This window comes from Aotus nancymaae, unplaced genomic scaffold (genome assembly GCF_030222135.1).
Source record: "Aotus nancymaae isolate 86718 unplaced genomic scaffold, 86718_ANA_hifiasm-v0.15.2.pri h1tg000015l_0, whole genome shotgun sequence".
In the NCBI taxonomy this organism is placed as follows: Eukaryota; Metazoa; Chordata; class Mammalia; order Primates; family Aotidae; genus Aotus; species Aotus nancymaae.
This window is the reverse complement of record NW_026988426.1, coordinates 13,213,993-13,240,826: the sequence shown is the minus strand read 5'-3', so window position 1 is coordinate 13,240,826 and position 26,834 is coordinate 13,213,993. Positions and strand designations below refer to the sequence as shown.

Sequence of the window (26,834 nt, the reverse complement as noted above, 5' to 3'; positions counted from 1 at the left end):
ATTAAATTTTATATACAAATAGATTCAATATACAAAGTATGTCTTTTATACATATAGGTATGTGTGTCTATGTATGTATCAAACAGAGAAGATGCATTCTATTCGAATGCCCATAAGACCTTTTTTGAAAAGTTCACCATATACTAAGCCAGAAATGATTCATCATTGTTAGGGATCAATGATAGCTGTGAGTTTCCCATGCTTTCATTTTCCAGGATGGCGCTTCTATGTGTGTTGTCATAATGTCATTGTTTATTGTGTGTATAGTGAGAGGAAGGAAAATAACTCAGCTTTCGGGTCATATGTTGCAAGACACAAGGAATCACATCTTTTCACACTTGATAAAAGGTAGTGCATTAGCCAGAGAACCTTGACCTGGATGTGATAACTAATGGAAATCTAGATCGCCTTTCTTAGAAAAAAATATAATAAGAAAAGTGCTCTTAGCAATTTGGTAGCCAGAAGGACAAACTAGGGCAAAGATGGCTAGCAGATCACAAAAAACCTGTAAGACTTTCCCCATAGTGTAGAATTGTCTCAGGGGAGTCATTGGCCAGCCAGGGACTACATTTCCCAGTTCCTCTTACCATTCGTGGCAGTAATATGACAAATGTGAACAAAATCGATGACCGCAACTTCCAGATCTGCCGCATAAAAACCTCCCGGATAGTACTCTCTCTATATTCTTTTCATCTTGATGGTTGGAATGGAGATAATCCCTCAAGATCATCTAAAAAACTATGTGTTGAAGATGTCAAAGCCTCCATCAGTCCAGGTTCCTGAATAATTGTGTGGATGCGGCTCACCCCTCTAAGCTTTTCACCTACACAGAGCTGTTACATGAGCAAGGAAGAAAATTCTGCAGTACCTGGGCCATTCTTTATTTTGGGTCTATTTGTTAAAACACTAAGTGTACATTAACTAATATAAGAAACAATAATAGAACCTACCCCACTATGTAGTTGTGGGGATGAAATGAATCCATGAAAGAGAGAAGCTTAGCACAGTGCCTCACACATCGTTAAGTGCTAAGTGCATATTAGCTTAGTAAGTACCCAGGAAATCATTACAAGGACCTTAGAGTCTTCAAAATGATTAAGTTTCAAGAAATGAGCTCTTGAAAATAAAGGAAAGAGATTGATGACAGCCTACTCAGTCCATTTATTCCAGTTAATCACTCTTTCCTCCAAAGAATCCTCTGGGCTTGGTTATATGAGTAGCACAGTAGGCAACCACAGCACATTTGAGCAATAAAACTGCAAAACAAGCTCAATATGCTAACAGTTAGGGACAATGATGGACCAGCTGGAGATTCTGAGATTCATCCCTACCACAGATGAACGAAGAATGGGAAATCATATGTAAATATATATGTAAAGGTAAAGCTGCTTCCTGCTTTCTCCCTTTTTCCTTGAAACGAGCACACGTATGTACATGTACACACACACACACACACACTGACAGGCAGACAGATTGCAGGACTGAAAAGAGTATTGATGATTTTATTGATGAGTCTCTCAAATCATCACCAAAACAAAATAAGCTGTTCACTTCACAGCTGGAGTCAAATGGAGTGATGACAGTTGTCTCGCCCTTCTCTGATGATAAATGAGCCTTCCCCGCCTTACTCAGGTCCTTGACCCAAATTCACAGTTATTCCAGTGACCCAGGCAGACCTTTGAGAAGAAAAAAGCCACACTCACAAACGCCTAATGAAGCTTGTCTCAACTATTACCATTGTACCCTGTCATTCTAACTATAACTGATTTGCTAAAGAAGCCTTTTTATATAATCAGGCTGGCAGACAAAACACCTAATATAAATTAAACACATCTCTCTCTTCCAAATTCACCAGCCCTCTTATCCCATGCCTACTTAAAACTTTTTATGAAACTTCATATTTGCTTTTCTTATCCTGGAAGTAAGCAAATGAGTGTCCTTTAAGAGAAGTCTTTGCTAATATGATCTTAGAATCACATAAAGGGAACTTTTTGCCCCTAGACAATCTTTTAATTGAAGCACAAATCTCAATCGAGTGACTCCCTAGAACCCTTCTTGACAATATTTTGGAAGCCACATCAGAGCTTAGCAGAAAAGAATGTCAAGATTGAAGAGCAGTGCCTACATAAACAGGGGATAGTGGCATATTCCCTATATTTATTCTCTGTGAGAGTCAAGGTAAAATGATATCATAGAAAATTCCAGAAAGCAAGATATCTAACCTATTGTGTAGCTATAGATATTTATCATTCCTCAAAGAACATAACAGAACCATATTACAAACAAATTCCCTGAAATTGCTTGTACTTGGTGATTTGTTACAACCAACTACTTTAAATTCTTTGTGTTGCCAAACATAAAGATAAAATTAAACAACTTACTCGGGGAAAAAAGAGAAAAACAGCTCTTAGAAGTAAGGGCCTGGGGTTTCTATGTTCCTTTCACAGAACCAAACTCCCCAAGAGATCCTCGAGCCTAGGATTCTACTGGAAGCCATGTGCTTTGTGGCTGCCTGGATGTTGTTCTCAACAATGGAAGGGTGTATGTTAACAGCCTGTAGTAACAAGACTCCATTATTCCCAGAACATAACATCTCAGAAGGACTCCCAGCTACCCAGAGGTTGCAGAGAGTTCCATTTAGCACCATCTTTGTGAGGCGTGAACACCTGACACAGATGAAAGTGGAGGAGCCAGCCCTGGGGAGGAAAGGCTTTTTTCCCTTTCAAGTTTCTGAACTTTTCTAGGTCTGTGGAGGTCCAAACCACAGAACCAAGAAAACTCAAAAGGAATGCAACAAAAGGAGCAACAAATCAAAAGAGTCCTCTCCACTATACAGCTCCTGCTGTTCTGCTTTCATTGCACACCGGCGTCTTCTGAATGGATAGCAGCACCTCAGCCTCCTTGTACAAAGTCAACACATTGTATTGAGGAGTGTGTACAACTTGCAAAGGAGCCGGCTGGCTGCTGGCTAAATTCTCCAGTCCTTTTCAATCTCCCTCCATGCTTTTTTTCCTTTATGGGGCTGGGGGGCCTGTGGTGTTTTCTTTGTCCTGTGACTACTAGGTTTCTCTAAGATCTTTAGGAACACCATGTGAACCCCTGCCCCCATATGACCATGTTCTCCCGGAGGGCTGTCACAATCGGTACTTTTCTTCCAAACCTTCTTCCTCCTTCACTATCCACATACATTTGATGCCAGGAGCCATAAAATATGTTCATATACTAACCGCATCACACTTTTCACTCTGTCTTCTCTGTAGGAAAATGATTATGAACTTGGTAGGCGGGCAGGTGCAGAAGGAAAGCAAAAAGATCAGTTGGTAGGCACTAGAAGCAGTCTATGCAAATAATGACAATGATTTAGGCTAAGGTACTAGTGGTGGAAATAGAAAGTGATCAGACTCAGATGTATTTCAAAGGTAGAGCCAGAATGATTTGGTAAGTAGATGTGAGAGACAAGAAAAACATGCTAAGGGTGATGCTATTTAGAGAACATGACCACCCTCACACAGAATTATTTTGAGTGCTGTGTTAATGTTTTGTACATGTGCTTAGCATGATGATCTCAATAAACATTAGGTGAATCTGACCTTTCTTTGTACTATTCAAAAAACCCAAAAAGAACAAATCATACAGCAGACCTTAAATTGTTATTGTCTAGGCTGTTATGATGGCCACAAGCATTTCTGGAAATTTCTCTATTTCCTACAAATCTGCTGAAGGCAAGAGCGAATAACACCAGTCACAAGATAGAATAATACCAGTCACATATACATACATACACATATATATCAAAAAACTGCTTTACTGTTTAAGTAAAGATAAGGGCAGGGTGTGGAGGGAGAGATTTGATTGCTGAAGTTTGTTTATGATTTGATTGTCAATATATGTGTGTGTTTATGTGTACAGTGTGTTTATATATAACATTTGCCTCTGACTTCCTCCTCTCTGAGTAATTCTTCCCTTTTCTATGGCCTCCTTTAAGCCTGTAGCATAATTTATCAAGTACTTCTATATGCCACAGTGCAAGATTCTATTTGCCATTTAGAATACTGAGCCTAAAGAAATCACAAAGGGCTTACATTCTGGTAAGAGAGACTTAAGTCAATACTCACTACAAAATAAGAAACTTTCCTTAAAGAATATGGCAAATATTGTAGGTTGGCTCACACAACACTTATTCCAGTTTTCTTTCCCTTTCCTTCCTCTCTTATAGAGGCTAGATAGATAAAAATGGAGTTTTCTGAGACCCTTGCAAGTAAGGGTCAATGAGAAATAAGCAATGTCTCTGGAGGATTTCTGGGAAACATTGTCTCTTTCTGCAAGTTCCTTCCTGGAATGCAAACATAATGGTTGGAATAGCAGCAGCTGTTGTAAGACATAAAGAAAAGAAGTCAAGAGAATCACAGAGACGTTGACCCTGTCATCCTTTCACCACTGATCTAATATCAAATACCACATGTCCCCATATGCCTAGACGTTTTTGCCTGATAAAAAAACAAGGCTTTATATATTTATGCCCATGATAACTCCAGCTTTCTGCTATAGGCAAAGGTAAGTCCTATCAAATCCAGAGGCCATTTCCTAAACTGGCTTATTTCTTTCCTTAAACTATATCTCTATCTTATTACTTGTACATTAGCCGTTTTCTCCTGATATCACAATTTAGAAAAATACAAATTGCCTAATGGTTCTGGATAACTGAAATGGTTTACCAAAATGAGACTCATACTAGGTTCCTTAGACACAATCCTCTAATTATAATATTATATATTTGTAGAATACTGAAATATAAAAGACGCAAATGAAACCAATGGGATAAAATTTCAGGCTGGAAGAGTTACATAAACAGTAATTTGAGAGGAGTCCTGAGAGTCAACAGTCTTCACATTTTTTAAGCTGTTTTCAAATCTTTGTCGACCAACCAGCTTCACCCTATTAGAAGTGACTATTTAGAACTTGAAAAGGACATTAAGTCATTCCTTGGAACTTTTTCCCTCTAGTCCATGGCCAAGAGGGTATCTGCACCCCTAAAACAAGAAGAGTGTGGGAGAGATCGAAGCCAGGAAAAGGTAATGGGCAGAAGAAAATCCCACCAAGATTACATTCCATAAAATGGAATTGGCAACATCTGCTCAATGTACTGTAGATAAACAGTGAACTATTTTCCATCTCATTAACTGAAAGGATGAGATATTAAATAAACCCCAGGGGTCTCATGCTTTGTTATCACGTTTAAGGCTTGGCCCAGACTTGCTGCATTAGCTAATCCGGGTAGTGGTTTGTAGGCTAAAATCCTATCTAGTTTCTCTTTCTCGCTCACTCACTCTTGCTCTCACTCACACTGTCTTGCTCTCTTTTGCTCTCACAGACACACACTGTTTCACACACGCGCGCGCGCGCACACACACACACACACACACACACACACACACACACACACACATCAATTCCCAAGTGGCTTAAAACCAAAAGTTCCTGCTTAATCTGACTGTCTCTCTAATTACTAGTCACTTAGCTTAAATTATTAACCATGTCTTCAACTGTGATATATGACACCTGTAGGTCTCCAAACAGGATTCTAATAGAATTATCTAATTCTATTAAACTGCAAACAACTGCCCATTAAATATTTATTAGCCAGCTTGCATTCATCGAAGATAGATTGGAGTGTCAGCAAACCTCTGGCTTCCCTCTTCCCGGAGCTCTGTCACATGGAAGGTTCAGCCAAACCAGCTCATCAGAATTGTGCCTATTCATCAACTGCCAATTACCTGGTTAATCAAAATCGATGGAAATAAAAAGAGTTTAGAAGAACTTACAAGGTATGATATGGATTTTTGTTAATACTTGGTTAAATAAGTAAATTGGTTAAAATCTAGCTAAGTTGCATGTAAACACTTAAAGTTTATTTTCCATGGGGAAAACTGCTGACAGTTAAATAATTAGATTCTCTTTTTCGGACTGACGAATTGTATTTTTAATAAAGGGGTTTAAAAACTGTCAATGTTAGCCACCCAGGAGAGATGCGTTTTGATGCCATGATTTTGGGCTAAAATGCCTTCTTTTTAAAGTCATCTGAAAGATAACCTGACACCTTTGGCAGACAGCACCACTTCAGATGGTAAGCATGTGGGCAGTTTTAGACAATTAGATTATGCAAGATGGCAAGTGTTCATTCACTAAAAATGTAAGAACCATCTGGATTCTCCCAGAGGATCTGGAAAGAATGAACAAGGAAAGTCACTGCTCCAGATGAACCACTTAAGCAGGAATCATTCAAAACCCAAATTGTAAATCCATTCTTCATAGCAAAAGTCCATAATGAAGAAGAAAAAGGAAGAGGGGGAATGTTATCTGACTCTTGTTCAACTAGTCTCTCGATAGTCAGAGAAAGTAGGACCAAAGAAAAAAGGAGTTGCTATAGCTGATAATCAGTGGCGATATATACTCTTGTTTCCTGGTTGTTGTACTTAAGGATTCAACCTCAAACAATGGCCTTGTAGTTTGATTTAGAAAAAATACTCCTGTCCTGAAGTGAGATAATTAGCATAAACATAAAAATGAGCACTAGGAATCTCCAGTCATTAAAACAAACCAACAGGAAAGTAACTAGTGTTACATTCACACATGAGAATAAAACACTGTGATGCAAATGGACAGACTATTAAGCACATGGATTAATTTTATAAACATTGTATTAAGTGAAAGAGGCCACATAAAAAAGAGCAGATTCTATGTGATTTCATTTGCATAAATTTCACCAAAAAGGGAGAAATTATGCTGTGTTTTAAGTAGAATAGTGGTTACCTTTGGGACTGGAGAGCTGGATGGTGACAGGTGAACATGAGGGAGATTTCTGGGGTGCTTGGTAATGTTCCAGGTCTTGGTCTAGAAGCTAGTTACACTGATCTAGTCACTTTGGAAAGTTTTTTGCGCTTTTCTGAATGTACATAATTTTTCAATAAACAGTTTACTTTCCAAAATAAAAAACAGCAATTTATTTGTAAGGCTTTATGCAAGTCACTTTTGTCTGGACCTCAAAGTTTCCATCATATGTAAAATAAAGCAGTGGAACAAGGTGGTCTTCAGATTTCTGTTGCAAAAATGCTCTAATTCTACAAAGATCACTAACCATACAAGAAAAAAATGCATCAACAAATGTGCAGCTGGCATCAACCCCATTTTAGCAATCAAATCTCTCCCTCCACCGGCTGCCCATATCTTCACTCAAATAATAAAGCATGGCTAAAGTAAAGACTTAAAAAGTAAAGCAAGTTTTTGACACTATCCATGTTTGGAGAATCCTCCCTCTAGATACAAAGAAAGGAAGAAAAGGAAGGAAGGAAGGAAGGGAGGGAGGGAGGGAAGGAAGGGAGGAAGAAAATAAAGGAGGGAAGGAAGGAAGGAAGGAAATAGACATATAGATTCTTATAAAACCAGACAAAAAGTAGAAATACAAAAAAAAGCACAGATTATTCCAACCCACTTAATTTGCTGCTTTCTTTTCATTTTCCAATTTTCTTTCTCACCCTCAAGAATCTGCCCTTCAACATTCTTTTGGTTCCACATTTATAAGAAAATATTTAATCTTTGAGTTATTTTTTTCCTGAGAGTCCATAGAACTGAAATCAGGAAGGGAAGGGCTTCTAAGGAATGTAAAAAACAGAAACACAAACAGAAAACTAAATCTGCCCTAAAATATCTCCTCTACTCACCTACCTAAATGCCTGGTGTTCCCATCATTCAATCTTCTTAAAGTAAACGGATTAGATGGGTTAGCCTTTTGCCTACTGAAGAACTGGCCTCTGAAGATGTGAAATATAGGACCCAAGCTTTATCCACACAGCAAAGGATGTAGAGATTAAGAGCCTGGTGCATCTGTAGAATAGAGGACGCTGACATACGGGACCAAAGTCACATTTCCCGAGCAGCTTAAGACCAAAAAGAAGAGAGCACCGTAAGGGAATGGGGCCCAGGTGTTCTCCGCTGCTCATTTCCCACCTAACACCACCTTAGCCCTGATTCTCCTCTTGTTTCTATTAGGAAAGGCCTTATGAATTTTACCATGCAATAAGAAAATAAAGTTCCACCAATGGCCTCCTTTTTCTAAACAACCATAAGTCACCACAGTAAACAGTTAACTTTCTAAACTATTAGTTATATATGGAACACTGTAGGATGACTGCTAAAAATTCCCCTTCATTCACTGTAGAAACCAGAGCATAGATCTCTCTGTTCATAGAGCTTTATAAGGACATATTGGAGTTTCATTGGGGAATGAGCAAATGTCACCAATTCACAGCCAAATAATGGACATATAGAACCTAAATCCCTCAACTATGAAACATTACAACTTTTAAATTCCCTAGTAGTGTATCTCTTAAAAGGATGAAATAAAGTATAAATCAAGAATTGTTCTTTGGAGGAATATTCCTAGATCAGTTGTCAAGAAACAGATAATATGTCATTTCTCCTTAGCACTGGGAGAGCTTGGAAATGTCTGGAGAATGTGCAATGAGCAAGTTACCTGCTGCTGTCTTTTACACTTTTAAACAGAGACCAAAAGCTGCTTGGTTGGCTTTCCTTAAAAAGGTACATGCATCTCTAGAGAGCATACCCTCACCAGGCAAAAAAAGCTGCCTCTCTAAATGTCTCTCTTTTATGCATCCCAGCTGGGATTGGGTTTCTGCTCTCCCCTTTAGAGGCAAAGGGCTCTGCTACCACACTGGGGGAAAGGATGGGGCAAAACTCTACTTTGAAGTATATGTTTAAGTGTCAATCTGCTTCTCCAGTCTGTAAAAATAGAAGCAAATGTGAAAATATTATTTAAATCACAAAAAGTGCCACTGACCTAATCCCAGTACCAGAGGATCCTGTTATAGAACAGGTTTTTCCACTCCCAGAAAGTGGAAAGTAGTTGGGAGAAGAAACAAGACACAAATGAGAGAATACAAGAGGGAAACTATGAGTGTTGCTCAAGCGAAAATTATTTCATAAAGAATCCAGAGCTGTGGCCAGGCGTGTTGGCTCGTGCCTGTAATCCCAGCACTTTCAGAGGCTGAGGCAGGTGGATCATTTGAGTTCAGGAGTTCGAGACCAGTCTGACCAACATGGAAAAACCCTATCTCTACTAAAAATACACAAATTAGCCAGGTGGTAGTGGTGAACACCTGTAATTCCAGTCCTACTCAGGAGGCTGAGGCAGGAGAATCTCTTGAGCCTGGTAGGTGGAGGTTGTGGGGAGCCGAGATCACACCACTACACTCCAGTCTGGGCGACAGAGGACAGAATAAGGCCCTGTCTCAAAAAAAAAAAAAAAAAGGGAGAGAGAATTCACAGCTGCATAGATGCTGAAACTCACCAAGTAGCTACTCCTGTTACCATCCCTTGAGGACAACTGTGCCTGAGATTCCTAGTGTTCTACCTCATTTTAATTTTTCTACTATAATAGAAGTTGTATCTGTGTGCATGTCTGCCTAGTTAAAGATAGCATTTTCTAACCTTCCTTAAAGCTAAATGTGGCTATATGACCAGGTGCTAGCCAATGAAGGCTGTGAGCAGAAGTTACTTGTGCAACTTTCTGGTCACATCCAGAAAACAAGACACATGCAATCCTATTATTCTTTCTTTCTTCCCACTTGTTGAACTTCAGATTCAGTGATGGGAACTAAAGCAGCCATCATAGACCCAGAGAAAGAAGTCAAATGCTAAGAATAGAAGAGCAACAACACAGAAGTTGTTGAGTCCACACGCCATGAACCACTGTGTAAGTTTAGACTGCTTACACTTGGCAGCCAAGACAATATCCTAAAACTTACAACCCGCAGCTGCTACTGGTCAGCTCTTCACCATCCTCTATCTCATTTGGAATGACGAGTATCTGTAGCCCAGCCTTTGCCCAGTGCCCCCAACTAACAAGAATGATTCCCCATCTAACAGCGTGGCAGCAGCAGCACCACCACCACCAAGAACAGGGGTTACTACCAATAAACAACTTGCAGCATTGTGGGAGTTCGAATCAAAAGCACTGTTCCAATCAAGGAGGGATGATGATGAACCAGTGAGAAATCACCACTGAGTGTATTCAGCTGTGGCTCTAATGCTGCTAATGGCAACACCATAACCTTTATTCCCTACCAGAAAACTAGGGAGGGGAGCCAGGGGAGGGTCACCTAAATATATTGCAAATGCCAAGACCTGGTGACTGAATAAATAAGTGCATGTGGAATGGAAATTAGGAGGCTAAACCTAAAATAATTTCAACAGACTACTCCCTCTTTATGTTCTCCTTTTAATCAGTTAGTTTCATGAGACTTTTCTTTGCAGAGGAGATGTGACTCATGAGCATGCTTGCCAGAGACAGATGCTGGTGGGTTTGTGAGGTTTTTTTAAGTTCTATCAGACAGGATCTGCAAAAAATTTGGATGAAAGGCCAATGGTAAACATGCTTGGAATCAAGGCAGATTTTCTGGGGAAGTTGTACAGGATTTTTATGGACTCACAGTTTCTAAAACTCTTTTCAAAGACATAAAAATAAAAGATGAATCAGTTTTATAAATAAAGGAACTTAGAGATCATTATCTAGTTTAACCTTGTGTTCCTAAACAAACACTTAATATAGTGCATAACACACAGTTGGCAATCAAATGCATTTTTTGTTGCCTGTTGAATAAATTATTGCCTGACTACAGAATAAGACAGAAGAACGGCTTGTCCAAGATCACACAAAAAAGATTCAGGACAGTTGTGGATAGAACTAAGATGTCTCAGTCTCAAATCCAGTACATTTTCTAGGCTATCTTCTCTCATTATGTCACATAGTCTCTTCAGTTTTTTTTTAAACGAGCCCCAAAATCCATGCACCCACCTTCCTTTTCCAGGTGTCTATATCAGTTACAATAATTTTAGCTGTAGGTAACAAAAATTAACTAAAACTAGATGCTGATTTATCGTTTGCTTTATAAACATCCAGAAGTAAATTGTCCCAAGGTTGGTTATGGCGAATCGGCAACATCAAGGACCTAAGAACCTTCTATCTTTCCACTTGCCCATTCTCATGTGCTGCTTTCATTTTGGGTCTATTTCCTCATGGTTGCTAACTGTTTATAGCACCTCTTTTTATCTTCTATGGAAGCACATAAGTAGAAAGGAATGGGCAAGGATAGAAATGGCTTCCTTCTCACAATACTCTATTAACAAAACGCAGTATCTTTCCTGGAATCTTCAACATACTTCCCTTTATGTCTCATTGGCCAGAACTTGGTCACATGCCCACTGCTGAACCAATCAATGGCAAAAAAAAAATGGGATTTTGATAATTGACTTAGGCCATTCATGATTTACCTACTGAGCTGGGCACATTCTAGTCCAAACAAATGTATTAACTAGAAACCAACTGCTTCTAGCTCTCTGAGAGCCCTCTCTTCAGGAATAAGAGGAACTGGCTATTTCAAGACATCTATGAGATTCTGCCACATACACTGATTGCTTGGCAGCTCTCTTCCTCAAGACTAAGATAAGCCCTCTGGTAATGGGCCTCAACAATGCTAGACATAGAAGTAAGAATTCAATGTAACAAATATTTATGAAGTACTTGCTATGTGCCAGCCTCCATGCAGACCCTACCACTAAAACACAAATAGGACTGACATTTACCCTCAGGGAGCTCACTAGACAAAGACCACAAAATGAGTTTTTACAATCTAGTATGATATGTGTTCTTATGGGGAAATAAATAAGACATAACTAGTCAAGATGTGGATGGTCAGGGAAGGCGTCTATTAATAAAAGCAGGTGTCATCAGTAAAAATAAGTAGACGCTAGCACAGAGGTGCAATGGGATGAGAGGGGGTGTTCCAAATAGAGGGCTCAGCATGTACCAACTGCAAGAGACAAGGGAGAATATGATGGGTCTAAAGGCTGAAAAAAATATTAGTATGACTATAGCATGGAACATAAGGCAGAGAGATCAACGGAGAATAAAGAGGTAAGAGCTGGCATATGAAGTAGTTTGGGAGAGTAGCAGCTGATTTCAAGTTTTTGCTGTTTGATGAAGGATCTGTCATGACAGCTGTAGGTGGAGTCACAGGTGTGAAAACAACTAAAAGGCAGCAGGCGCCAAAGCAACCTCCTCTGAGGAAATGGATCAAGACATTGCTACTTGGTGGCTTGTGATTCCTTTTGCCGATTCTCCATCCATTGAGGCTATTACAGACAAGGCTGAAAATAAAGCACCAGTTCAGAGTGTCAACAACTCCGCAGCAGAAAGGCTAGTGTGGGTAATGAGTGCGCTTTGACAGCCCAAGGTCAGATATTTAACAATATTCCGGAGTTAAGTATGATACACTGAGTGCTGTTTTAGCTTCTTACTTGAAAGGCTCACAGCTGCTAATATTTACAGAAATAGGAAGCAATTACAGTTCGCTGCCACAGGAGGAACTTAAATAATTTAAGACTCATAATGCCTCTGATTCTTTTCAAGCCATCTTTTCTCCAGAACCAGCTGCTTCTAGCTCTCCAAGAGCCCTCTCTTCGGAAGGCAGAGTCGACCTGATGTGAGGCTCTGCTTTTGCTAGCCCAAAAACTCAAGCACACAGCTTTTTGGCATCCACAGCACTTCTCCCACACTTGTATTTCATCTCTGGAAAAGGCCCCTTTTCTCACCAGTGATGAAACTCCGGAGCCATCTGCTTGGGCTAATCTGGGCAAACTGGCATGAGCAGAGAGAACCATAATGTGATTTCACAAATTAAACTAATTTATTTCAGTAGCCATTTCCATGACACGGATGTGGTAGGACAAGAATAGAGAAGAAGAAAGGGAAATGGTGGTGGGGGGTGGGGGCCACTGGGGAGGATGGAATATGTTGAATGCTAAACAGAAGAAAGTCAGATTTTAAGTGCCCAAAGTTTCCACATGAACCAACAGAAGAGGCTCTTCTTATGATCCAATTGTGGATTCAGTTTTTCCTACAGTGGTGAACAAGCTGATGAGTGGGGTAAGAAAATGTAGAAAATTGTAAATTTTTTGAACTGAGGTTTAGATTGATGGTTTTTATGTTTGCCTATAATAGGATCTTTGCAAGAATGAAAGAATATTGGGGTATCTGTTTCCATTATAAAGTTTTAAAATATGACTAATACCTTGACTGATAAGGCTACTCCACTTGACAAGAGCCACTCTTTATAGAACAATGTTCTAGGTCTTTGACTTCCAGAATATTTCATTTAACATCACAGTTTTTTTTTTCTTGGAATGACATCATGTTAGAAGGGAAAAACATGTTTTCTGGCACCCATTGAATTACTTTTCAAATCTCAGCTCTACCCCTTTGTGGCTCCAAACTCTGGGTAGTTATTTCCATGCCTGTGAGCCTCAGTTGCTACATCTACAAAGTGGAAATGTCCCTATAAGTATGTCTTAATGAGAACTAAATTATTTTAATTAAATAACTTGGACAAAGAACTTAATAGTGTTTAGACAATAGAAAGCATCTATTAGCCTTCCAAAGAGGGCTAGCTCCTTTCTTTCTCTTCCAGTATCTGTTCTCTTCTGTTGTGTTCATCCAGATAAAATATCTGCCTTTCCAATACCAATGGCATTTGAGATACATGCTAATTCATTGTTCCTCCTTGTACCTTAAAAACATACAGAAACACTTTTTATATCAAAAAGGGTGCTATCGTGGGTTGAATTATGTTCCCAAAAATTCGTATGTAGAAGTCCTAAGCTTCAGTAGCATAGAACTTGACTTTATTTGGAAAGAGAGTCAATCCAGATGTACTTAGTTAAGATGAGGTCACAGTGGAGTATGGTGGGCTCCTAAATCTGAAATGACTAGTGTCCATATAAGAAGGGGACATTCAGACACAGATATACACACAAGAGAACAGCATGTGAAGATGAAGGCGGTGATACGGCAGAAGCCAAGAAACACAAAAGATTACAGCAAACCACTAGAATCTAGGAAAGTGGCGTGGATCAGATTCACGGCCCTCAGAAGAAACCAACCCCGTCTACACCTTGACCTCAGAGTTTGAGCTTCCAGAACTGCGAGGCAAGAAACTTCTGTTGTTTAAGCCACCCCATTTGCAGTACTTTGTTATGGCAGCCCTAGCAAACTAATCCAGGCTCTCTGCTAAAAGTTACTCTCTACTCAATGTACACATTAAGCACTTTCACCATTACAACATTTTCTTGTAGGTTGCCAGTGACCTCAAGGCTTTGGGGTAGACATTCAGTTGCATCCTATGCAAATAACGTGGCTGACTTGGACAGTTCTGGTGGGGTGAGAACAGGGAGATCCTTAGTCATTGCCTTCTCAGGCCCAAAACACGTTGCATAGGAGGTCTCATGGGATTTATTTATTAACCTGGTTTTCTTTCCTAATAAACCAGAAAGAAGGTCCTCAAAGGCAGACACTATGTCTCACTCATCTTCATATCCCAACATAAAGGTGAGGAAGGGGTGTAACATTTGTTGAATGCCTTACTTTTTGCTAAGAACTGTGCCAAGCACTTTAAATTTAGCTCTACAAACTGATCTTAGTGTCGGTCACATGCCAGGAAGGCATCAGTGTCCTCATTTTATAAAAGAGGAAATTAGGCTCGGAAAATGACTGGAATGAATTCATGTATGTATGTAGGTCAAATCTGGATGGATGGATGGATGGATAGACACATACGTACAAACATAGGTAGATAGATCAAATCCATATATAAACACAAATATTATGAAAAAATATTAAATTCATTCAAAAATCAGAATACCTTCTCTCAAATAATGATATAAAAGGGATAGCATTTTTTTCTCTATCTTTGAAAGTTTTCTGGCATAAATTTCTCTCAATGCATTTGTTTTGGGGTTTTTTGAATTTTTGTGTTTTGATATCTTGCATATCAAGACACAATATCTTCTAACAGACATATTTGCTAACAGAAATAAGAGGGAATCCTGAGTATCATGTCTTCCTGCACCCCACCCCCTGCTGGTTTTCCCTGATCACAAAGACCCAACCCAGACAATCTGAGTGCCTGATCAATCTTGATGAATCCCCTCTGGATTTAAATATTCTGTTGCCAACTCCATTACTTAGTAGTTAGTTTTATTCTCTTCTAAGCACCTCTTTTATAGCATTATTCCATGAGCAGGGGACACTGGAGAAACTTTACAGGATCCTGAAAAGACTCTAAAAATTCCTCCTCGCATCAGGACCTTGAGCCAAACCAGACACTTCAGCTCTCACCTGCAGGTTTCCAAATCTACCCTAAGTAACTTAAGGAAAATCCCAACTGTGAACACTCATGAAGAATTGTTGCTAAATCAACACCAAACTAGATGTTTGATGATTAACTATATCCCACTGAGAAAATATTCAATCACATCGCCTGGCAGTGATGCCTTGTTTTAGAACACCGATCAGAAGGGATGGTGAAGCATAACAATTTTAGAATCCATCTCCCTCTATAAATGAAAACACATCTAAGCCGATGTGTTGAAATTCAGTATTTACACTGAATTCCTTTTCAAAGCAACCATGAGCCTCCTGAGGACAGGCATCATGTATTTCTTATTCTGAACACCCATCGTGACGTTTGGCATACCCTTTGCTCCTAATGGATGTTGGTCAGGACTGACTGACAGAGAAGGTACTAAGATATGTAAATATTTCAACTTATATATATTGAAGACCATGGCTAGCACCAAACATGAGAGAGCTATATGCAAATACATCTATTTGCATATCAATTGCCAAAGCTAGCAGAAGTGTTTTTAAACCTTGCCTTGATCACAGACTCTAAAAAAACGAAAGTAATAACTTACCAAGCCTGATTCCTTACTGTCAAAATATCAGAAACTCAATCATTCCCACAAAACCCAAGCACAGTTCAATTTAAAATGGCAACTAGGAAACTTAAGGCTTAACCATGTCAACTGAACAACTAACTTCTTTAGTTGAAACATATAACATATTTTATGTATTTGCTAATTGTTCTACCTTGTTACACGAGAGACTTTTGAGTTATGCCAGTGCTTAAACAATGTTTGTGTTTTAAAACTTTTCTAAATATAAGAAACCACACACTGACTAATACAGAAATAAATGACATAAAAAGTCCCGGCCGAAAGTGTATCACTACTAACTTTCTGATGTTTTTCCTCCATATTGTTTTAAACTGGTATCATATATAATTTAGTTCAAAACTGGGATCCTATACATTCTGTTTTGCAACTTGCTTTTTTTTACTTCCTGTGTCTTTTTCTAACTCTTTGTTAAATCAGACAAAAACATGACATGATTAGTTAGCAAACCTATATTGACAATCATTTACTGCATATTTTTCTTAGGTAATGAACAATGTCATGATTTGTGTTTTGCAACACCCCCATCAAGCTGAGGTGAGGTAAGTAGAGATGGATCTCTGTTCAGAAATATATCAAAACCTACAACTTGGGTATTATATCAAAGCTCAAGAAACTGTCAATAAAAAGTTGAAATATCTGACCGGGCGCGGTGGCTCATGCCTGCAGTCCCAGCACTTTGGGAGGCCAAGGTGCGTGGATCACGAGGTCAGGAGTGAGAGACCAGCCTGGCCAAGATGGTGAAACCCCATTTCTACTAAGAAATACAAAAATTAGGTGCGGTGGCGGGCGCCTGTAATCCCAGTTACATGGGACGCTGAGGCAGGAGAATCGCTTGAACCTGGGAGGCAGAGGTTGAAGTGAGCCAGGATTGCACCACTGCACTCTAGCCTGGGTGACAGAGCAAGGCTCCGTCTCCAAAAAAAATAAAAAAGTTGACATTTCTAATGTAGGCTGACCCTGGGTGACTGATAGACCCAAACTTTTGCTTACAAGATAAGGAAGATTCTCTATTACCATATCAGCTCACTAGTTGGAATGTTGACTATCTGACATCAGAGGTGAGGGTCAGGATGGAAGAAAAGGGAAAAACATGCGGTCAGACATTGTAATATTTCACTAGTAGATTTCCAGACATACTGTGGTACACAAGCCCATCAATTATATAAACTCCCAGAAAGTTCAAATACAACAATAAACAAAGAAAAGGTCATCACATAACAGCAGAGAAAGTCAGGGAAAACAGCTGCCAGTGCCAGGCAATACTTGAGCCAATCTAAAGAGGAAAACAACAGGAGATATTAAGACTGCTGCTGGCTTTAAATCTTGAGGTGGTGCATTCCGTCTGATAGCTGCCATATTAAGAAAGACAGCAATCAAGATCAGTAACCCAGTGGCCCTTTCAACCACAGATCTCCTTCCCCAAGATGGGTTCCACTTTATGGGTTGGAAGCCTGGGGTTTGGATTATACCCTATAAAATGTTAGAATGCATTCTGCTGAGGTGGGGGAGATGGGGCAGGGAGAAAGACCTAAATCTGTAATTCACAATTCCTCCATATGAGACCCTCCTTGGGGAGAAAGCAATTTGATCCAAAGCACTGTTCCAAAATGAATCTCTCTCTCAGGTGACATAAAGAGTGATCAAGGCCGGGTGCAATGGCTCATGCCTGTGGTCCCAGTACTTTGGGGGACTGAGGCAGGCAGATCACTTGAGGCCAGGAGTTCCAGACCAACCTGGCCAACATGACAAAACCTCGTCTCTACTAAAAATACAAAAAATTAGCTGGGCGTGGTGGTGCACACCTGTGGTCCCAGCTACTCAGGTGACTGAGGCAAAAGAATCGTTTGAACCTGGGAGGTGAAGGTTGAAGTAAGCCGAGATCACAACACTACACTCCAGCCTGGGGGACAGAGCAAGACTCTGTCTCAAAACAACAACAACAAAAAAAAGAGTGATCAAGTTTCTTTCAGTTCTATATGCAACCCAGATAAATGAGCATGACATTTGCAGATTTCACTTTTAAGGACTTACCCAACCTCTATGTTAGAAGTCCTCTGACTAGAAAAAAATTGTGGTGATTAAAATTTAAGGTTATCAAATTGCTGCTTAATAACATTTTTCAGGGCTTTAACTTATATTCTTGAAACCTAGAATGTCTTCTAATTACCTGCACACACCTCACTGATGAAAACTAATGGGATCGTTTCATTCCCCTGCTTACAGTCCTCCAGTGACACCAAGTCCAAACTCCTTCTCATGTCCAAATGAGTCCTTGATCCGAACACAGCCTCAGGGCTTTCTTCCTTAACAATCAACATATAAGGTACAATTCAGCCAGACGATGCAACGTAGAAGTCCACAATTTATACCACATTGTTTCTCTTCTCCCTGTCTTTGCACATGCTGGTCACTTGGCCAATCAAACCCGTCTGCAGTCCTCAATTGCCACTTCTTCCCAAGTCCACAATCTTCTAGGCAAACCCTTACTCACTACTGCTTCAGTAAAACAGATCCACGAAATGGGGCTGACTTTTTGAAACCAGCTACTTGACTTTGTATTCTGGTTCCATCATCTACTAGTTAGTTACTTAACTTCCGTGAACTTCTGTTTTCTCATCACTGAAATGTGAAAAGAAATAACACCTAATCCCAGCACTTTGGGAGGCCGAGGCGGGTGGATCACAAGGTCAAAAGATCGAGACCATCCTGACATTAATCAGCTTTTTGGAATAGTCTAAGTGTTTAGAAACTAGTAGCTATTATTTCATTATCATTATTATCATCATCATTGTCTTTTAAGACCCCAGTTAGAACTCCTTTTTTTTGTGAGACTCCTTTGCCAAATACAATTTCCTCCCTCAAAATGCTTTCTTACAGTTTGTCCCACTCCTGAAACTTGGACATACTTCTAATATGGCTCTCATACTCAATCATAAATATTTTTTGCATAAAAAGATGCTCTCTGAAAGCTTCTAAAGAACGGAAACCACATCGCATTCATCTTTGTATTCTCCGTGGCTACCAATGTCTGACACACGGGAGATGCGAAAATAAATATTAGCCGAATGAATCAATAATTGAAGGAGTTCTTTAAAAGTCAAGCAAAAACCAAATACCAATCAATCAGATCATATTTAACTGCACTAAGGAGATTTACTATTCAGGGAAATCATAAGAAAAATCAAAGAACCAAATGAAACAGTGAAAAGCACATAGATTTGGAAGTCAGGCTTCTCTGAGTTAGAATCCCAGCTGTTCCTCTTTCAAACTCTATGACCTAGATCAAGTTATTTAACCTTCGAATGCCTTTGCATCTTCATCGTTAGGTAAGGTGAGAATATATCTACCTCACAAGGTAAAGTAAATATATAAGCCAAGTACCTGAGCCTATAAGAAAGTGTTAATTTATGAATAATTACTTTTGTAAATTTAATTCTTACTTGACAAATCTTTATGCGAAATTTGGATTTGCTAAAATGCTGCATACACCTGCACCACCACAGGGGTTGAGCTTTTATTTTCTTGTCCTGTGCCCATGCTCGATTAGCCAGACATGCACAGCTCATCGTCCATCTACCAGGGGATGACATTTATTGATTTGTGTGCTATGGACAAGTGTTTTTTGCTTTAATTCAACTGCTGTATATTGCTTTTGCTCAAACCATTAATTTCAACCTCAGAATATGGAGAGTAAATTAGTAATCATTGTCTGAGGAACCCAAGCTTGAATAGAGCCCTGTGAATCCTAATTAATATATTCTTTGACACTGCATTACAAATGAGCTGACCAGCTCCACATATTTAAGGAAGGTAAGGCTGCAAACAGAGCATAGAGTGCTAAAGAAAACACTAAAGATTATCCTCATCTTTTTTGTTTATTTGACTAGGTCTGACCATCATGATAGAAATCCTTCACAGTTATCCAGTTAAAAAAATGAATTAGCCATTTTTCCTACCAATCAACCTATAGAACTTGCATGGAAACGTTAAGATTACCAGACAACCCTACTCGTTCTTATAGAAAGAACATAAATAACTCATGAACTCCAACCAAGTGTACAGGTTTGGCAGGGAAGTTTAAAAGGGGGATGTGGTAGGAAATGACCAAGTTTCTGATTTTCCAAGTCCAGGGAATTCCCACTTTATCCCTAAACATCTATCCCTAACCAGTTTATCACTAATCATTCCTTTGTTCTTGACACAAGAATAAATGAAGCAAGTGAAAGATGGTTATTAATGTTACTATTCAAAAATAGAGAAATTAAATTAAATTAAATCAAATCACAAGATCAGCTTGGTTTGAATCATATGTAGATGCCAAACTGCTCATTCAGCCCCTGAAACTTCATTTTAATGGAAATGTAGGGCTGGAGGAATAGGAACCTCGATAAAAACTGAATATGGACAGAGTGTCATCTACCTTGTGTTATTATGGAGGATCATAGATTATATACATTGCATAAAATTACTCTTTTATAATTACAGGTGTCATTAAAATCAGAAAACACACTGTTCTCTTTTATCTTACCAGAAACCTAAAGGCTCATAATTGCTTAGGAATAAATGGCTTACCTTTGCTACATTCCAAGTCATGAGGGCATCAACAGACATATAAGTATTATAATATCTGTATTTGGCTTACTGGGGGAACAGAAAAAAGAAAAGGCAACCTTGCAAAAGTAACTGACTAGAACTACAGTAGTGTGGAATGTGGCTATTAACACCTGCCCCCAAAATAGAATAGAACTTAAGTCCAAAGAAATGCAACTTTACTTAAAGCATAAGCTACAAGATAAAAGAGTTGGCACATCAACACTACATACTGAAATTTAATCAAACTGAAAAGAACAGTTGATCTGTCTTCAAAAAAAAAGGAGGTGGGTAGTGTGTAATATTTTTAATATATGGATGGCTGGGTAGAGTAAATGACTGTCGCACAGAAGGTTTATCTGTAAACACTGCAGCAAGTCTGGGGTTTTTAACCACAATAAATGGCTTGTTTCAATCAGATGCTGCTAGCAGGAAATCCACGGCCCATAGGAGCAATTACCCATCTCTTGACTGAAGCACAGGGCAATTACAAGCTGCCGAAGTACACTCACGGTACCAGAGCACTTGACTGTATGGTGCTAATGGAACTGGGACAAAAAACAGTGGTTTGTGGCTACATTTCTCAGATTCAACCCCTCCTCAATCCCCTTCATATTCCACTTATCTCACAACACTGCACATAGACAGAGAAATTGTGGTCTGCAAAAGAAATATCACCTTTATTCAAAACACAGACATTAGGATTTTCTCTACTCCTGCATCCTACCACAGCCCCTTAAAATTATTACATTCATTCTGATGTTTTTAATGCATCACACCTTTATCAGTGGTTTCATAGAACCCTTCTTACCAATATTTTATTTAGAATTTGGTGCTCATTATTAACTGAATCAATTAGCCAAATTAGAACTTCTAATCTTAAGGAAGTGATGAGAAACTTGTCAGGGAAACAAATGAGAAAATAATTACTCTTTTATGTCACTGTGAATAATATGTCAACTAGATATTCTTAGAGAGTTAACCACTCTAAGATTAGAGAGAGAAAAATAAAAAATAGTAAATGGTCTATCAAGGTAAACTTCCATTCTCATTACTTTTATTTCTAATAGGTAACATTTCCTAAAGACCCAATATGCCAAGCATTGTATTATGTGCTTTTAAGTGCATCGTCTCATTTAAGTTTCACTATAACTGTGAAGTAGATACTATTATCATCCTCATTTATGGAATGAAATAACAGAGACTCAGCTTGAATAATTTCCTCAAGACATCACAGTTAAGTATACTGTGGATTCAGGACTTGAATCAGGTCTGTAGACATCCAAAATCTAGCTTTTAAATACCATATCATTCTGCATCTGTTATTGTGTAACTCTGTAAGTCATAGTTAACTATTTTTTGGCAAAACCACCCTATTGTATTCCCATGACAGACATTAGTAATCAATCCTAACATCCTTCCCCCTTGAGTCTACGTAGATGATAGGACCACAGAATGTCTCTCATCACAGTATTTTAGAAAGTCAATCATCTTCAATTTTTATGCCAACTCCCTTTTAGAATTTCTAAGCACAGAATTCTTGGCATAGTACTGGACCCATTAGTAGGCATTCAATAAAATGTTAGTCTTTAAGAGATCTTGTGTAGCAGAAGCATAGACATAGCTATCAGACTTAAACATATCAGCATTTAACTTCTGGCTCTGCCATTTAATAATGATGTGATATAAGCAAGTTATCTAGCTCTCTAAATCTTAGTTTCCTCATTTGTAAAAATAAAGATGGTATTACCTACCTTGCAAAGCTCTTTGTGCGTGTGTGTGACAGTGTCTTGCTCTGTTATTCAGGATGGAATGCAGTGGCACTATCAAAGCTCACTTCCACCTCAAACTTCTGGGCCCAAATGATCCTCCCACCTCAGCCATCTGGGTGGCTAGGACTATAGGCCTGCCCCAGTATGCCCAGCTATTTTTTATTTTTGTAGAGACAGGGTCTCACTATGTTGTTTTTGTAGTACAATGTCTCACTATGTTACCCAGACTCTCACTGTTATCCTGGCCTCAAGCAATCCTCCCCTCTTGGCCTTCCAAAGTGCTGGGATTATATGCATGAGCCGCTGTGCCTAGCCACAAAGCTATTATAAGGACAAAATAAGATTTCCTCTCTGATGTTAAGAGGTAACTGATCCCCCAGGAACACCGGACCTCTTAATAATGATAATAATAAAAGATCATTAGTTTTTCACAAAACTGTTTGAATCCTTGAAGGCTAGAATAGATCTGAGATATGCTCCTAAGAAGGAAGAATGGAATTAGAAATAACACTGGGAGGATGGCTTGAGCCCAGGAGGTTGAGGCTGCAGTGAGCCGAGATCGCACCACTGCACTAGAGCATGGGTAACAGAGCAAGACCTTGTCTCAATTAAAATAAAAGAAAAAGAAATAACATAGTGTAGTAAGAGTCCTGGAAATGGGACTATGAAGACTAAACAGACCCCATATTCCAAGGACAGATAACATTAAATAACAACTTAGGAGAAATGAAAAAGACATCTCAGGTCCTGAATCGAGGAGACAGAAACAAAAGGTCTACCCCCAGGCAATGAGTAATGGTTGAGGTACCTATCATGGATGTGACCTAAGGGAAGAAAACCTAAGGGGAAAAAAATTGTTTTACTTCTCGGTCTGAGACCCAGCTAGCAAAGGTTGAATTTTTGTTCTCATCCATTGGGAAACTCCTAAGACATCATAAAAATATTTAACATAAACTCTGGATTTGCCCTTAAGATAATTGATTCTCCCGACTGCGCCTTCCTGAGGAATGGGACAGAGGCCCAGCCACATGCTATGGGGAGCCTCAAGCACGATGCCTGGCTCATAGTAAGTACTCAATGCATGGTAATTCTCATCCTCTCTTCCCCTGAAAAAGAAGAAACCTTGCTTCTCCAAATGCACCTTAGAAATGCACCATTTCCATTCTGGGCCTCAATAACTAAGTAGCATCCAGGGAAAGCAGGAATCTCAAACCTCTGTTTAGTACTTGTTGGAAAGTAGATCACAAACAGTGTGCCTAATTCAGTTTCCAGCAAGTACTGCAACAGAGGCCTGAGACTCCCTTTTTCCTCTTTTATTCATGTGTTTCCTATTTTCCCAAGCAATTAAAAAAGCAAAGAAGTTGTTCTACCAGACAAATCTGTATTCACATCCAGCAATTTCCATCATCCCCCTCCAACCCCCTATCCGACCACCACCACCAACAATGCGCATTGTCATGGTTCTCTTCTGGGTTCTAATGATGATGGATGCAAACAAACCAGAAGCATGCATAAAACTGAGTCATAAAAAAGTTCACTACACTTACCTTCACACAGCTGGTTTGGGAAAATTACAGAAATAGGTGGAGAATATGTACACTGCACAACAAGAAGCCCATATGATCTGTACATCATGCATTGCACAATGATCAACCTGTCTCTCTTTCACATCCTCTTTTTCCTGCCATATCTTTCTTTTTCTATTCTTCGTGATTCAAGACTTGAGCCTAGAGGTTAGAAGGATGTACCATGCTACTTGGCAGTTGTGGGTTCTCACAGCAAATCAGAGTTCTCCCTGTTGCTGAGATCACCTATTTCTAGTTCCCATAAAGAGTATACTATAGATCAGAAGTGTTCTGTGCTAAAGAATCCACAAATGCAGATTTTATGGAAATTTGATGATGCTTTTATTCCAATGTTTTTAAAATAATTCTTTGGAAAACATGCAAGATTTGAGATCTTTAAGATACTAGCTTCTAAAAACAGGTTTCAACTATCTTGAGCACTTGAGTTATTGAAAACAGAACAAATAGAAACATGCTCTGATGGATGTTAAAAGGTAAAAGGTCAAATACCTTTGATGACACTAGATATTCAAAAACTGTGATGGTTAACTTCATTTTTATAATAAAATGTGTTCGTTTTTCATTCCTTGGCTCACGGATCCTCTCTTTATTCTACATTATACCTTCACAAGATGTGTATGTTATGACATTTATTCTGGTCTCCTTAGCCTCCTGGCTCCCTTACCCTTCCCATTGCCCTCCAAAAAAAGTAGCCACAAAATTAAGGAAAAATATCCAGCTGAAAGGGCAAGGTTTTCTAGAAGAGGAAAAAGAGTGGGAAATGAATTATTTCAGACCAAAAGCAATTATATTTTGAAGGCAGAAGCAGACATCTTCTGGCACAACTGTCAAGATGTTACAAAAAGATTAAAGGAGTTTTTTTTGTCATTTAAAATCTGTTTCTGGCTTGCCAAAAAAAAAAAAAAAAAAAAAAGCATGCTGTTCAGTTTGTGATTTTTAATAAGATTTCTCAATAGACTCGCTGCTTAAAAAAAAAAGTGTGAGAGAGAAAGAAGCAAAAAAAATCGAAGGCAATGCAGCAAATACAGCCACGACTTTGATACAGTATCATTCATTGTGGCCATTCTGGTGGATTTAGACAAGATTTTTGTGGGAGGTTATACCCTACACAATAACCTGTCAACAAAATAGATTTTTTGCAGAGATTTTTCAGGATTTAGGCTTCTACTGGGGTTAAAGTAAAAACACCAGATTAATTACTTTCAAAACTCTAGGAATTTTTGCTGAAGGAGGCAAAGGATGGTGTCTTTCACTGCTAATGGTGTGCAAGTCCTAAGCTTCAAACATTCAGATGCTATTTTGTCCCATTCATCACAGTACTGGCTTCTCCAATTCTCCACTAGAAATTGCTGGTCAAGCTCCTGCATGAGAGACACAGGAGGGTATCTAGAAGACCTAACTAAGGTTGTCCCGTCAAGGGAGTCATGACTGCTAGAATATCCCCTATCCTGTTCCCCACCCTTAGGAAACAAAAACTGTTTGGAACTTGATTATGGTCTTAACTCTCTCCATGGAAGCTGAGCAACCACCTCTTCTATCTTTCCCTATCTCTCCATCATCACCCCATACTCCACGTCTTTCCATTGATGGAGTTCAATATATTCATTTGAAAGGGTTTTCTTCTGGCCTTTATCTCTTCTAACCTCCTGTACATCCCTTTCTATTTGTGAGCATAGAGGGTCACAGTCTTGGCTCATTCATAAAAATGAATGGATATTGCAAATAGAAGGAAGTTTCATAGATTCATTTTTTTCTCATTTTGTCTCCAATTTGCAAGAATTTCTTTTTTGCTTAATTGATGTGTAGGACAGGCTAGGACCTGTAGGAAGCCACATAAAATAAGTATGTGATATAACCTTTCCTTTCAAGTATTTTACAATATTTTGAAAGAAGCAAGGCTTTTACTTGGGAAACAATTAGAGCACAGCATGTGATGGTAATCAATGAAGTGCTAAATAACCTGCCAAGTGATATGATACATATAATAAGATCTATTGGCTTTCAGGAGGGAGTCGGGGGTGGAATTCTTCTACTTAATTCAGTCCTTGCATTCATTTATTATCTTGTGAACTCATTCAGATATCAACCTACTATATCAAATTTAACGTTGAAAAGGATCAAGTTCCCAACTCTCCTCCTCTAATGTGTAACACTGGAGAACCTTCTCCTTCTTTTATTTCCTCTTCAAAGTCTTTAGCACAACTATCATCATATTTGATACAGGAATTCATTTAGAGTATATGCCTCCTCTAAAATATTTACAAGTCTTAATATGTCTTAACATCTTACTTTCCACTTTTTAAAAACATGCAAAAATCAAACCTTTGGCCTCCAAGTTAAGTCAGCAAACTGAAAATTTTAACATATTTTTTTTTCTTATTCTAATGCTCCCTAAATGGAAAAGCTAAAATCTGAGGGAGGCTATTTTGAAGTGAGGAAATATGGTGATGCTTCCAGGAATTTAAGATGAGAAAAAATATTTAATTTCTCATTTGACTTAACTTTATGCCTTTGGTCAGTCACCTCTGGCAGACATTAATCACAAAGGGAAAAGATGATACAACTTAAATCAGCATTTACTAATTGCTAAAATGTGTCTTTTGAAAAGGAAGTTTGCAGGAAAAGAGATTGAAAGTACTGAATAATTCTATTGAAATTTCACCATATTTTATATTTCCTAAAATAATATTGTAAAATATAATTTTAAAAAGAAACAAAAAGGAAAGGAAGACTAAGATGAGGAAGCTGAGGAATTTTAAAAAGGAAGAACACGATGGTAGAACCCCAATGATGTGCCAGCCACTCTGCTAGGTTTTTCCTACATGTTATCTTATTTAAGCCTCAGTGATATCTACACATGGCAGTGTTATTATTTTCATTTTACCAATGAAGCACTGAAGATTGGGGAGGTAAAGTTTTATTTGGTCAATATTACAGACTAAATGTTTGTGTCTCCTTAAAATTCCTATGTTGAACACTTACCCTTCAATGTGATAGTATTAAGAGGTGGAGACTTTGG

At 38.7% G+C, this 26,834-nt stretch overlaps 1 long non-coding RNA gene across 1 annotated transcript in view; it reads right to left on the bottom strand.

Moving 5' to 3' along the window:
* The window catches only part of LOC110568569 (uncharacterized), a 46,522-nt gene extending 22,606 nt beyond the window's left edge, over positions 1 to 23,916 (bottom strand). The window contains exon 1 of the long non-coding RNA XR_002478814.2: positions 23,777 to 23,916. This is a non-coding gene — a long non-coding RNA (uncharacterized LOC110568569). The remainder of the gene's footprint in view (positions 1 to 23,776) is intronic.
* Positions 23,917 to 26,834: the final 2,918 nt, after the last annotated feature.